The sequence below is a fragment of the Bombus flavifrons genome, chromosome 18 (genome assembly GCF_040668555.2).
Source record: "Bombus flavifrons isolate JBK064 chromosome 18, iyBomFlav1_principal, whole genome shotgun sequence".
Lineage (NCBI taxonomy): Eukaryota > Metazoa > Arthropoda > Insecta > Hymenoptera > Apidae > Bombus > Bombus flavifrons.
In genome coordinates, this window is record NC_138459.1 from 2,828,168 (window position 1) to 2,843,935 (window position 15,768).

The 15,768-nt window shown below is 44.9% G+C and overlaps 1 protein-coding gene across 5 annotated transcripts in view; it reads left to right on the forward strand.

Moving 5' to 3' along the window:
- Positions 1 to 15,768, forward strand: part of LOC138189011 (uncharacterized) — a 252,813-nt gene that overhangs the window by 78,385 nt on the left and 158,660 nt on the right. For 2 of the 5 annotated variants that reach the window (XM_069131161.1, XM_069131160.1), the window contains exon 2: positions 11,501 to 11,567. The exons of the other annotated variants lie outside the window; for them this stretch is intronic. The gene's annotated coding sequence lies outside the window, so the exon portion shown is untranslated. The remainder of the gene's footprint in view (positions 1 to 11,500; positions 11,568 to 15,768) is intronic. 5 annotated transcript variants of the gene reach the window in all.

Consider the following 15,768-nt stretch of genomic DNA (forward strand, 5'->3'; position numbering starts at 1 on the left):
TAACGGGCAAACAGATCTTTCATCGTTTATTACGAGTTTAGTCGACTCTTCTTCGATAATGGAAATTGGATAAAAACATGCCTATGTCGAGAGTAAGTATCATCGTGGCGATGCTTTCTATTCGTATCTTTCAAGTACTAATTCTTTGTAGGATATATTTTTAAGATCGTTCGATCGTTATCGTGTCAAAGTTTAAAAACCGTTAAAAACCACGATCTTTTAAGAAGGAAGGGAACCGCTTCGATGGAACTATCAATTACTCACAGTCCCCACGGAAGCGAGAGACGATTTTCGATTTCAATTCCGGATTATCCGCCGGTTTGCGGAATTCTCGCAGTCGAAAGGAAGAACTGGATGGCGACGCTCGTGGGTAAGCTTCGTTAGTGCAATCACAAACTTTAATCCGACTGATTTCGACCAGCACTGTGCGCAACCGACCTCTTTTCTCCTTTTTTGTTTTTTTTTTGTTTTTTTTTCTCCTTTCTTTTTTCTCCTTTCTCCACCGATGGCATTTCTTCGACGACCGCCCGAGGGTGGAGCACGGTGCCAGAAGAACTCTTCAGACTGTGCCAGAGTACACGGAGAGGGTCCAGGTCGCCTAATTAGACGCGGTACCCGGTGCTAAGAGGGTGAAACGAAGGGTAGCTGAGGGGAGAAACAAGAAAACGAAGAAGAGACCTGAAACGTGAACGTGTGCAAGCCGACGGTGCACACGAAGCAATGCCACGCGCCTTTCTTTCGTTCCGTTGAACTTTCGAACTGTCTCTGACAGCTGGAAAAAGCGCGGGGTTACCAGGGAGCCGCGGCAAACGCGACTGCCTCCCTCTTCTTCCTTTTTTCCTTTCGTTGATGACGTCTGTCGCAGCCGACCCTCTCGTAGACACCTCCAGAACCGCAGACCGTTTTCGTGCGTTTGTGCGGAAACCCCACCTTTATCCTGAGTTCGCCTCGCCTCGACCCTGCCGCGCGTTTTCATGCGCAAAAATAGAACTTTATTCGGTTCCTTGTACTCGCCCCCGCTTGTCTCCTTCGCCAGGATGAAGATCCCTGTTTGTTGATGGCCACGCATCGATGGCTACCGTCTCACGCGTAAATTTAGTCTTCCGATCCGGCTGTGCGACGCGTGAGATATGTTTGTCAAGTGTTTCGAGCAGTACCTAATACAACAATTTTTAACGAAGATGCGCTTACGTGGCGAATTACAGTACATTCAGCCTTTTAAAACATTCAATAGCTACCAAAATTTTCTCTTTAGACAATGAAAAGCTGACAGTGGCCAAAACAACGATAGCCATCAGGTGTGTAGATGCTTGTGCATTGAACCAAATGTAATATATTTTTTGGTTTCCGCGGAATTTCATTAATTACTTTATGCTTGCCATGACATGGAAAAAGGTGGAAAATCGCGTATCCGATGCGTCGTCATTCGTTCATTCTCTTGAAATTGAATTATTTTCCAAGAAATCGTCACAGAGCAACGAGTGCATACATTACACGCAACACATTCCCTTGCACAAACCGTGTCTTTACTCTCTGATATTTCTTTGCCGCACTCTTAATTTATACAACAATTGCAATATCGATCTCTCGTCGGTTAAACAGCTACGATTAATATCGCTACTCGTTAGCGATGGAAAGTGAGGTGTCGAACTCTGTGGCAGTTGCTAATGAAAAGAAATTGCCCATTACTTGCACCGCTCTCCACTCGCGCCTATGTTAGTCCTGCTGATGGCGGAACGACGGGACAAGATGAAGGATACCGGCACGGCAGGATGATGCAAATTTGTGCGTTACAGCAGCATCGAAGTTACCAAAGGGAATGGGTAATGAAAACGAATTACCCTCTTTCCTACCTTTTCTTCGTCCCCAACTTCAGCTGCTCCTCCTTTCTCGAGTTCCGTTGATGCCGCTGGACAGGTGGCAGACTTCAAGGAAAAACGGTTCGATCCATTCCTTTGGAAAAACGACATTTCACTAACAACGAAATGTACAGCTGTTCTCATTGTTGTTCCTACTATGTGTTCGAAATTGTAAACCTTACTATAGTATCGCTAGATAATGTGTCACGATAGCATAGACACACATACACGCAGATACACAGTGGCTTAGAAACGAAAGTATCATACGCCGCGAACGCTTACCACAGAAAATTTTTGTATGGCTGTATCGTAGACGTTATACAAAGTATGTTGAAGATTCATTAACGCCATAACGAGACACGACTGTCATGATTAGATATATTAACGAAATTTGAAACAGTTCTGGAAATGTATATAGAAATCGGAAATAGTAAGAAATTAGTACGAGGCCATCTTAAACATGTTGCAATAAGATACGAAGACGATGTCACTGAATGTTCAGACTTATCAATATAATAGATATATGGACTGCTTAAATACTACAGTGAAATATGAAATATATACTCGTACCAAATATCCTGTAATCTCTCTATATACCGATATAATCATGAATAGTACGATTTCATATACAGTGCTAACAAAGTTTCAAAGTGTTTTCTTGTAACGGAGGTAACTTATTCATAAAAGGTATCTACAAGTGTAGAAATACTTTCATGAACTTTGTACAGATGATCGCATAAGATATGCGATATATATATATATATATATATATATATATATATATATATATATATATATATATATATGACAATAAGTGTTAAGATCAACGTATAGAAACATAGCAGAAAATCTAATATATATTTCGTGGATATCGTGAGTCGTTAAAATCGTCTGGCGAAAAAACGGGAAGATAACGACGACCCTCGTTTGACGCGTTGAACACCTTGCCGAGCGGTAAAATCGTGCGACTACGCGATTCCCTAATTGTCTTGCTCGGCGTGTAAGCCCTCGGGAAGCGAAAACACGACGAAGCTCCTCGACGAGTTGGTGTGTACCGGTGTCTACCTGAGCACCGAAAGACCCTCGTGTCTCGCTTCATCCGAGTGTGGTTACGTTGGGGGTAAAAATGCGGGGGGGGGGGGGGGAGGTGAGCCGTGGAAGAAGAACGATTCGTTTTCATTAGCGGAGCCACGGAGCAAGTTTCAGACGGCTTCGGTCGTGGGGAGAACGGCTGTGAAAATGAAGGGTTGACTCGGTCCACGAGAGAATTCCACTTGGCGAGAAAGCACGAGCAAAAGCAGCCGTGAGCTGCGGATATCGACGGAGTTCCGGCGAGGATCGCGTCTCCTAGGATGTTGAGCTTCGAGCCAGGCCGAGGGATGGTTTTAGCCCCGTGGATTACCGCGTCGACCAGTGGATTTCATATTTTCAGTTATTCGCGAATCGATCGAGAAGGCACGGAGACTCGCTGCATCGCACGCTAAAGGATGTTTGCCACGTGCACAGCCCCCGAAAAAGGTCAGCCCCTTAATTGGAATTTAATAACGGCAGTTATAAAATTAAGCCGCGTCACTTCGGAAAATTAATGAAATATTTTCCGGAATATCTTGCCATTGTGACGTCGTGGCATGTACGTGCGCAAAATTCAATATGGTACATTGATAGAGTTACTAATACGAGTGTCGCGCTGTGTAACGTTCGAGCAATTCGCATAATTGTATAAATATTGACCGAAGCAGAAATCATGGAGGCACGCTGCCGCGATTCGAAGTGGGTCATTTACGTTTGAATTATTTAAATTCTACTTGCTTTTTGACCGATCGTAAATGCTTCGCATACGCTTAAATATATTATTATGTAACTTATTTCTACGATTTGTGTGTGTGTGTGTGTGTGTGTGTGTTGTCTGAACTGAAATTCCTTTGAACTTGAGTACATAACGTCCGTGAGATTTTGTCTAAATAATTTATTTTTCCAATGTTGAAAATTAAATACGGTAATATCAGATATTATTTGTTAATTTATTAATTCGACAGTTCAACCTTCTAAATTTAAATTTTCGAGTTTTCGGCTGAAGCTTTAGAAATCTGTAAACGGATTTCTTTGTCTATGGTATTAGGGCCAGTATTCGTTAATTATAAAAAGAGCCGATCTACGATTATCACTTGATACTTCAAATCTTGTTGAACATCGATAGACGAGTATCACGCGTCGCGTATAAATATTAATAAAGTCGGTAAAGTTCATCTTGAAAGCCACTGGTATGCGCGCGGTGGTAGCTGCAGTTTAGACGTACTTCTGCCAGTCATACAGTCCGACCGTTACCTAGAGGCGGACCGGAGGTCGAGGGTTGCCAGTCACGGGGGTGTAAGTGCTGTTTCGTGTACGGCCAGCTCCACCACCCGCTTTCGATCTCGTGCTCCCTTCGTCTCGTTCTCTCTCGTTCTCTTGCTTGCTCGTTTACTCTGTCTCTCTGGGGAGAGACAGGAGTAAAACGCCCACGCGTACTCCCTTCAACCGTCAGTTCCACGGGCGCTGGATGCGTACCAGAATTAGTTCGCTGGAAAGGTTGGCTTCCTTCTTAAAGTACTATACGAACAGGCGTTTTTCTTTTTTCCTGACTTTTATTTCGTGGTAAATTTCCTGCATTTTTATCGATAACCTTCCTAAGCGTAACCTTCCAATAGGCACGGGCCATAAGTTCAAGGATGATTTTGCGACCATCGCGTCGCTGCGCCAACCAATCAGGACACTCTTTGTAGTAAGCCAGTAATTTTTGTCGTTTGCTTTATTCACGCCGAAATGTCCGCCGCTGATATTCAACCTTGTGCAACGTGATGGATATACTGGCCAGTTTTGAACGTACAGGGAATAAATAACATTGCATAACGCGAATCTCTGTAAATCAAATGATATATCATGTCATTCTTGAAATCGTGATAACGACAATTCTCTCGGTCCGTCAGAAACTTTTAAATTGAACGAACACTAGCTCGACTAAAACTTCCACCGCACCATCTTACAACGAAGTCACTTGATTAGTTTGATTGAGTGATCTTAACCCTAACCCTAGTGTGACCAAGCAGGTACCCAAATATCCATTTCAATACGCGTTTTAACAGCTTTTTCTTCTAATGTGCCGCTCTGAATTCGCACTCTTTGGATACCTTTTATGCCGAAATTTATATTTAAAGCATCAAACTTACTTTTGGATCTTGCACTGCTTGGATAGATATGACATTCTGGTTAACTAGATAAGACTCAACGATAACGTATCTGTTGGAATACAACGATATTAATCGCGTACAGATGAGGTGATCGATCGATCGGATTCTTCCCTTCGTTGCCCAGCGCTATCCCCACTAGCGTGCGTTCGTTAGATGTACCGCGGCTGCTAGCGCGTGCATGCTCTTCCGAGAATTCGGCGGAAGAAGTATAAGGATATGGATGGAACATTCGGCACGTCGGTGTCGCGCTTTGACGGCATAGCGCTTTGTATCGCGAAGCTGCTGGAAGGTTCCGTGACACGTGCCGCCACAAAGGCATCCACACAGGTCACACTCATTACTGCATAGAGAGTGGGGGTTCAAAATCTTTTCAAGGGCCATGGATCATTTAGTCAGTCTGAGAATAACTAGCCAACTGTCAACATTCATAACGTTTACTTGTATTTCACTATAACTTTGTTTAATAAAAATCATATAGTATTGTTTCAACACAAACATTGTGTCTTCCACAGTTTATTAATCTTAATTCCAAGATTAAATTCTAACAGTATCAACGATATCTGACGACAAATATCGAGATAAAAGTTGCATCACATTCGTCAGAGAAGATTTCTCGTTGTCGATCCTGTCAACGAAATTCTGGTCAAAATTAATTGCAAAACACGTATCTGTTAAAACAAATCATAGAGCAGCATTGGTTGTGTTCCTCAAGCTGTGAAACACAGGTCGAACAACCGATTCGCTTTCATAAAGAAACTTGGGGCGGAGCGAGAAACGCGAACGTAATCCCAGCTCGAGGGGGAGTAACTTTCGAGGCTGGCCAGCTTCTGTAAATGGCAGTAAACCAGGGAATCAATTCGTAGTGGAGTTAATGGCAGGTTACAGTGGTCGGAGCATTTCTACGTAAAAGGGCGAGAACGTGGTCATGGCGAACGGTGAACATGCTGCAGTCCGAACTCCAAGACGAGAGACTCGGTACGGCCGGTGAATCGGTGCCGCTCTACCGGGTGTTCATCCTGGATAAGTTTCTCGGCAGTCATCGATATCCAAAGTTCAAGGGACATGACCCCTCCCCCCCCCAACCCTTGATATCTGGAACGTGATAAACTTGATAGTATCTGTCGGGGAAAGCGAGACGACAGCTTGCCGTTGTTGATGACAGACATAATTAACGTAGGGACACGTTATGATGTTGCAAAGTCAGTTCGAGCTTACCGGATGCCGCTCATTCCTTCTTTCCATCGCTGGAATGTCGTTATAGTAAATAGAACCCCATGTATTGGAACGGAATTTTGGCTAACGCCCGATTAAATGAACTGGAGACTAAATCCAGTTATCTAACGCGATATAATGATAAACGCGAACATGGTGTCGTCCGGCAATCTGTTCGTAAACTCATTTACATGAAAAGAGTTGCTTGCTACGATCGCAGGGGAACGTGATTTGTGTTTCGATGATACGATGTGAAAGAAGGAGCATTCGCTCGCTTGATCTAAACACACCTTTATATAAAATCATCGTTAAGTATCGGTATTGTATGGACCACTTGCTCTCAAATGGGTTCAAATAAATGGAATTCTACTATATATATATACACACACACAAGTGAACTACGAGTGAATATGTACACCAAATCGAACCACCAGATTTCAATTTTTAACGGAATATGAGTGAGAAAATACAAATTTATTGTAACATAGAATAATACAAATTAGCGTTAAACAAAACTCTTCCGCTTTCCGCGGATTTTTTTACTCCATCTATCTGATGCATTTAGTCAATTAGGATACAACTTTTGGCCCGTTATCCGCACGCCGATGACCCAGAAACTGTCCGGTTGGTGTATCACTGTTTGTCCACAATATTGTACCGTTCTACGTAACAATGTTCTACGTTGGTTTACATATCTGTTATAACCTCTACAGCTCTAATTTGCAACTCAGTCGACCTTTGTCGAGGTACCAGAACTACTCGAATAAAGTGGTATCGATTCTGCAGTGTTGGAAACGACGGGAAAAGTTTCATCTCGATTATATGTATATGTCTTTTGGAAAAATTAATCTTTTACTTAGAAATTAATTTACATCTTAAAATTGATTTTAAGCTATAACAAATGGATCTTGTCTCCATTGAGAGAAATGTTTAAAATGTTTCGAGCTCGTGTTCCAGCATATTTCACCGTTTCTGTTACACGGTAATTACATTTTATTTCCACGGCGAAGATCATCGGCGAGAATTATTTCTCGACCCGGTTGTTAATCGAATCTCAAAGTCGGGCTCGATAGCCGGTCGAAAGATCGTTTATTCTCGAAACGAACGAAATTAAATAAACACGTGGAGGAGTGTAAACGAAGAATTTCCAATCGGAGTTCCAGATGAGAAACGAGTTTTCTATTCGACCTTTCCTTCGGCGACCGCGTCCCGAAATTACGTACCTCGCAAATGAATCTTCCTTCCATCGACAGCGAAATTTTCTCCTCGACTATATCAGGGGCAGATCTGTTTTATTCCCTTTCGTCGATTTTCTCCTCTGTTGTTACTCCTTTTTTCCTTGGTTTCAACGGGCACACGACTTCGTCGTGGCTTCATGGAGTCTGGTCCGCAGAAAGAAAGGGAATTTCTTCAATGTCGAGGCGGAGGAACGGGGGAAGAAACGAAGGTGAACGATCGCCAAAGGTTTCAACAGAAGTTAAATCGCCTAATTACAGGTTAAAAATTTAATCAACGAATGCGTTTAACACGATACAGTTTGCCGAGGCGCGCATTAAAACGTGATTGAAGCTTTTTAATTATGGAGCAACAACCTTTTGGCTCGTTTGTCGAATAAACCCATGTTGAATGCTGTCTGTGCCTTCGGCTCGTTTAATTGAACGTCACGAGGCTTTTATGCGCGTCTATCGGCCGCAACTTTGGCACCAAATTTTTAACGAGTCGTATGCAGCAAACTCATTAAACTTCTTTCGAATGATGTTCCCTTTATGAATTCTCGATTTTGCCTGGTTACGCAACGTCGCGCTGATTATGATATAATCGTTCCGTGAATGAGGCGTTACCTTCCGGGAACAAACGCCAGACGGCAGATAATTTATTCAATTTGAATAAATATCGATAGGTATAGGATAATTCGTAAAATTTCTATGCCTCGTCATCGTCCGCCCTTATCCACTTTTACTCGATACCCTAACTTTCTTGAGACTCTATAACGTGGTATGCACACGATCGTCGAATGAATTGCACAGAAGATACGGTATTCGTCTGAAATTCTAATCCCAGCTAGTGGTGCGTGTATCTGAGATCGAGTAGTTTAGAGATCCCTCGGGGCACCTTCGAACGACTGTGTATCGCATTTGTTCGTCGTTTCTCCGACTTCCTTCTCGGTCTTTCGTCGTCGTCGTCGTCGTCGTCGTCGTCGTCGTCGTCGAAGGCGGTCGATGGAGGCTCATGAAAAATTTCCAATCGCCGAGTGCCGCTCGCCTTATTAATGATCCGCCATCGTAACGGGGTCACCGGTCGATCACAATGAACTCCCGCTTTTCACCGAGACTCGGCGATTCTACGTGGGTTAGACGTCCATTCTTCGTGAAGCTATCGCAACGACGACGGCGACGAAAGAAAAAGGAATTGGTGGCGAGAACCGCTAAGAAAGCTCTTAATCCTGACTCATTAGTCCGGTCGACGACGATCGAGTAGACATCGATCAGAAGGTTTAAGTCGCGGCCGGTTAAAAGGCTGGCAGTGGCAAGCAACGGTGTGGAACGGGGCACAGCCGGCAGATTAGGTTGGGTTCGGTGATAAGTGATCGCGGTTCCCGGACTGAAACTCTAATTAATACCTCGACGCTTCGTTTGAGCCGGTGACTTACGGGGCTGTCGGCCGGGCGCAGAATTACGCTGAAACTGCCGGCACAGCGGCGTTGTCCTTCAGGGGCGGTACGACCATTTGTTATCGAGGGGGGACTCGAAACAGAGAGCGGCCGATCGTCGACCACCAACCGCTTTACACCACCTGCAATCGTTGTTCTCGACGTTCTCCGCCACGGATGCGATGCAATGCAATCGCTATCCTCTCTCGATGCTCAATGCCTTTACGTTCGATTTAACGAGCCGCGATACCTCGTCACCGACGATGAAACCCGGTATCGAACCTCGAATTGATTTTAGTTTGTTCTTCAACGTTCAGTCATCGTCTTTGTTGTTCGCTAAGGAATACGAAGGAACGGGACGAGCAGCAATAACTGATAATTTTGCGATTACCTTGGACGCGGTTAATGGGCTGCTTTGCCACGAATCGATGAAAAATATGATTTGGGGTGGTCGGTCCACCCGGAAAGAATAATTCTTTTTCTGCGTCCCTTTTTTTCTTTTCTTTTTTCTTTTTTTTTTTTCTTTTTTTTTCTTTTTTTTTCTTTTTTTTTTTTCTTCTTTTTAAACGTGTCTCGATCCAAGTTGAGCTGATCGATGGCTTCCTAATGAGAATGGTGGTGGAATTGTGAAAACGCATGTTTCGGAGATAATCTCGTTAGTTACGTGCTATAGTCGTTTTAAAAAATGTTCTTCTCTGTAAGGTACCAACGCGGACAGAAACGATTTATCTCTCATGGGAGTCCATGAAACGTAAGCGAGGCGTCACGGTCGAAAGTACTCTTGAATTCAGGTTTCTTTTCACGATTCGTCACGAATCGACGCCGATGGAGCAGGCGAGCCGCTGTCGCGTCCTTCTCCTTTCGTTCTTTCGAAAAGGGCGTTCCTTTCTCTCATTTCGGTTTGCAGCCTGGTCTTTAGCCAATCGATCGCCCACTCGGTATTATGCGGTTTAGTGCATCGTCGCGACACTGTGTGTATGACTCGGTCTCATAAACGAGCGAAAATCTCAGGCGAAAGGAAAAGAAAAGACGCAAGAAGATTCTTCCGCGTGTTTTCTTCCCGTCGTTTAATCAGCTTTGTTCCTCCAAATTTTTCTAGAATTCTAGTCGTTTTGATCGGACAGCCAGGTGAACCTGCGATATTCGTTAATTGGAATTATCCACTGATTATCCATTCTCCTATCGCATCACCGTTTCTACTTTTTACTCTTCACTAGTACAGTAAAATTGAAACGACCGGGGAAACGTCAACAGCTCTAGCGAGTTAAAGAAATTTATATATCACGTGAATCTGTCTTGAATTAGAAATCTCCAACATTTGCTGGGAAATCTCCGTAATAGGGAAAATGCAGAAGCGCGAGATATTTTCGAGCATGCGTGCCGGAGACTGAATACATGGCTTGCGAAAGTAATTGCAAGAAGAATAATCAGACTTGGCGTAACGTTAGGGGCGATTTTCCAAAAAGCAGGGCAAAAATAAGGCGAACATCGACCCGTACCTTCAGCTGCAGACAAATTCCAGCTGACAGAGTGTCCGTACGATAGTATATAGTAGACTATAAGGGTTACGTCATGGGGCAGAAAGCACACTGTATAAATGACCCAGGGAAAAAATATCGAGCAGAAGAAAGTAAAGGAGCGGTCAAGAGTGAACGGCGAAGACGAAGAGGGAGATAGGCTGGGTCACGCGTTTCCTGAGCCACCAGCGATGTGACGAAGTGCATTTTACAAAGGTACGCGGTCACCCTTCCGTCGTTTCCCTCGCTTCTTATCTCTTCGTCGTTCCACTTCTACACACGCTTTTTCGCCGAAGACAATTTGTCGCCGGTCGCGATACTCGAGTCGAAGGAAACGCTGCCTGCGGAGGACGAGAGGAGGTGGAGGGAGTGTAAACTCGCGAGTCTTGGAAAATAAGATGCTTTTGGTGACACGAAACGAACAGAAAAGTGGACTTCTCAAATGGTAAAAGACGATTCGAGAGAACAAGTAGACAAATGGTCGATGACTAATTTCTATCGAAGGGGAATAGAGGGAAAAGATAGAAATCCAATTAAATCTATGAATGGAACGAAGAGGGACACGCGGGTAAGATTTCCAAAGAAGCTCGGTCAAAGTTCCATGACCCTTTTCTTCTTCTTTCTCCTTTCGCCGACCCTTCTCTTTTACTATGTCGCGTCATTCCTACTACTTTCGTCTCAGTCGGTTTCGTAGCTGGTCTCCGCTTTTCTTCGATTTTTCTCTGCTCTTTGTAAAGCAGAAAACTTTCGCTCGATTGAACGGACAATCAACGACGATATACCGCGTCTCGCTAACTTTTATAAATAACTTATGGCCATTCGAAAGGATAAACAGCGAGCGGGGGTGGGGTAGAGCGAAAAATAGAACGAGAAGAACCGGCTGTTTTAACAGGATAAGAATAAATTGATTTTTACGATAATTCGCCCTCTCGACTGAACGAAAATCATAAATAAAACATGGGAAATTGTAAAAGCTTAACTTGACAATTTTCCCTAACAGAAAATAAATAACAATTTCTCCCTCTTTGTGTTTAGGTAAGTCTATGGTGGAACGGAAAACCTTATTGCCCTGGAAGCTGGCTAATATCATCTCTGTAGAAACGTGAGTAATATTTTAGTAGAAAAATTCATGATATTGGTAATAAGTACGATCGATCGGACAGACATTGCTCGATCGTTTATCGCCTCCAAACTACATGCACTGTCTCGGCTTTATTAGATTACGGTCGACCCATGATTCACCCGAAACCGTATTTTCATATTTGGACTATTTCATACATGTGCAGACAACAGGCTGGATTTGTCATTTTCTTCCATACGCGAATGACTATTCACCGCTTATTTATTCCCTAAAAGCTGACCGATCTCGAGGAGAGGATGGGGAAGGAACGAGCCCTCGGCATAGGTTTTGCCGTCAGGTTAGGTTCCTTGGGTGCAGCAAGGTCGGTTTCCAACCCTTACCGCCTTGAAACCCGAGGGGTTAGAGATGGCGGTTAGATGCGGCCAGCCGATTAAGACGTCGATAAATAATATTAATTGTCGGCCAACTCCCGTGCCAAAAGCACCGTCTCTCCCCCACGGGGAGACGCGGTCGAGAGCCGGTCGAAGGGTGGGATGCGTTGCGTTTAATCAATACCCACGTAATGCTGCTGCGGATGGATGATGGCGATGCTAGAGTGCGGGAAAGACGGTGCTGATGGAAGTAGAGCGTCTGTGTCGATGGCGGTTGCGGCGGTAACGGCGGTGGTGATAGTAGTAGTGGTGGTGGTGGTGGTGGTGGTGATGGTGGTGGTGGTGGTGACGGCGGTGGCGGCGGCGGCGGCGGCGGCGGCGGCGGCGGCGGCGACGGTGGTACCGATGCTGTTGCTGTAAGTTTATTACGTAAGTCGGGGCCTCCTCGACGCGCTGAACGCAACCTCGAGTTGTGTAATTAAAATTAATAATTCCGCGGCCTCGATGCAGCCTTGTCAGACGAGTCTATTTGCCGTGTTGCTTGCTTGCTTGCTCGTTCCGCGCCTCGCCTCGCCTCGCCTCGCCTCGCTCTTCGCGTCTTCCGCACCTTCTTCTTAATGCTCACCGATACCGATTCCACCTCCGGTTTCTCGCACGCTCGTCGTCGCGCTGCTCGACAATGGTGCTCGTAATCGCGCGAAAGTACCTCGCTCGTCGAACGTTCCATGCCCGAGGAACTTCGCTACTCGCGCATCGTAAAAAGCTGAACACGTCTGTCGCTTGGAAATTTCTACTCCACTGGCATGTATTTTTTACGTTGGGAACTTTCGTTTCGTTGAAGGCCAGGTTGCCCTGTCAAGGCGCGAATAAAAAATTCACGCTCGCCTCTTTGGTTCATTCCACGTGTGTTTTCTTAACGAGACGTCTGACACGACGTTTCCGGCGCGAAGTTCGTGTCGTAACACCGTAGATCTTTCGGGCGACGTTAACCGATCGATTTTACATTAAACCCTCGGTATATTTAGTTTTGGTTATTTCCTAAACAATTTTCAGTCTCCGCTTTCTGCGCGTCTTATCGCATCTGAATCTGTTTTTGTTAATTCATTGTAAATCAATAACCGTTCACCGCGTCGAAGTTTCAACGGATAGTTTTAAGTTGGAAAAGCTCGCGAATTCGCTTGGCGGCGTAGTTGGTCTACTATTCTCGTCACAGAGTCGTCAGCCGACTACATCCCCAGGATACGTACACGCGAGTCACGTTTTCGGAACTGAAGGATCGCCGCGCTAGAGACGACGACGCCGCTATATAGGTACTTGAGACGAACACTCGACCCACGCACAGGTGCTTGGTGCGAGCGTTCGCACACTCGAAAGCACTCGCGCGAATGCTCTCATTTTTCAACGCCGTCACACTGCCGTCGCCACCGCCGTAATCGCCGCCAACCATAGCGACAATGAGCGCTCTAACGCAGTAACGATTACTCCGAGGGCCGGGGGTTAGATTTTAAGGTGTGCGTGTCGAGTACAGTGCCGTCAGTCGACGGCGATACTCGAGCCGTACGCGCGTGCTATCACGACCACTGTAATTTCTTTTGGTCGTTGCGAATATTTTCCAAGCCGTTTCGTTCGTTGTTTGTTTCGATGAAGATGTTTTTCGTGGCGATCTTGACCAGTTGCCAGATGAATTTCGACGTAACGTATGTACCTATATCGGAGTCCTAAATTCGTGGTACAAACGAAGTGAAGGAGATTCATTCCATTGCCCGAAGTAGGACGAAACTAAGAAACAACGAAATTACGTTGTTCTATTGGTTATCTGTTCCTATCTATCTGTAAATTTGGACCGCGCTGTAAATGTCGGATACGATAATATCTTTATCGCGTTTGACATTGATCGTGGAAAATATGAAATATGGTACAGAGTGTAAGGGTTGTAATATAGTTCTTTGCAAGACATATGGGGTTATAAGTAAAACATACAGGAAAGAGGGAAGTGGTCTTGATTTCGAATCCGTGCCCCTATGTACCCTGACTGCCGAGGCCCAGGCTGTCATAGCGAGGTTACCTTCTTATGAATTTTGCATCGACCTTTCCTCCGTTCTTACACGCTATAGTTAGGCTTGACAGGCTCGAGAATAGGTCGAATCTTCTAGAGCCTGTCGTATCAAGGTCAATACCCCTTTCGTGTGTAGTGTTGCGCGAGCGGAGATCGTATAACGCAGAAATTGTCGAGTTATTTCGCTTCTCCTGCCATCTCCTTTTTTTTTCTTTTTTCTTCTTTCTTTTTTTCTTTTTCTTTTTCTTTTTTTATCTGTTGTCACTAATCGTTCGAAATAAATTCTATAACCTCGGTATATTCTACGATGAAATTATCCATGGTATCTGGTTAAATTTCAGCTTCTCTTCGTCTAATGCTTCGAAGAAGGAATAGATCGTCCTGTGTAATGCTTGATTTCCACTTAAACGGCTAAAAATAGCAGGAAACTAGTAGGAAACTAGTAAAATGATGCAACAGCGCCAGCTTGGGGAGCACCGTTGGCTGGTCGCATAAGATCACGATATTGCACGGGTCCCATAAAAGCAATAACACCCGACATGGTAATAAGATTCTCTCCCCCTTTTGTGCGGAGCTCTCGTCAATTGTAACTATGGCCCGTTATAATAACAGAGCGAATTGTAACACGGTAACGATCGCTGATATCGGGTCTTCTATTTAAAGTACTAAATGTCGCACATCCGAGCTGCAACGGCCAAATTCACTGGGTATTATCGCGTAAGACAAACGGGCTCGATGAAAGTTTGATCGCACGCGACACCGGAATATCTAATCCGCGGAACACCGGTGCATCGGAAAAACCGTTTGGCCTCGCGTCGTTTTTTCGGCAATTTGCGAACGGCCTTGTGTCAGAATAATTTTCATGCTCGATGAGTCGCAATTTCGCAGCGCAACGTGCACACGTGATATAGATATAATTCCGCTTACACTTCGTTAATGCGATGCAAATTTATAAGCAAATTTCAGCATAACCGCGCACACGGTGCGCAACAGTTTGTACGCTGGCCCTTTATTATGCACGGTTACGGTTTAACGGTGTTTAAGCTCGCCGTAATCAATTTTATTGGGGCTCTGGACCGAAAACCCCGACGATAAATCTATCGAAACGGATTTTTCGGCGCCAGCTGCGCCGCGTCATTCGCCATTCTCGCGATGCTCGACACAAACGTTCGCAAACGGACACAAACGGCGCGTTCTTGAGCAGCGAAATATCGCCGCGAAACAATCATAACGACAAAACTCATGGACAAAAATGCTCTCTTTCGATTGGAAATGCTTTGTCGAATCACTTGTCTAAAGTGTATCGTTATAGAGTTAATTTGGCATAATCGAGAACATTCAAGAGCGAAAGGATCAATTTCCACGAGGAGGCTGAAAGCGGCGGGGTTAAGTGGCGAGTTTCTTTTAACACAATTACCATAACGCCGTTGTCGATATTCTCGATCGGAGGCCGGGCCGGTCGTCGTTCGATCGGATAACCGTCGGAAAGTACGCGAAGCAAACAGACATCGAGACGACTTTAAGCTTTTCAAGTGCTTGCGGCTGCCGGTTCTTGAAACTGACCACCAGCTCTTTCTCGCTTACGTCGTCGTCAGCCAATGCCGTTATAACAAGCTCAAGCAAACGAGCGAAACGAAGAACCGTGGATCGGACGCGAGAAGAAAATTATTTTCGCGAAATTTACCACGATACTTGATCGATACAATGGCGAATGGCGGCTACTTGAAACGTCGAAGCAACGGTTATATAGGGGGAATGGGGGGGGGGGGGAGAAAGTTTTTAAAGCGGTCCGACG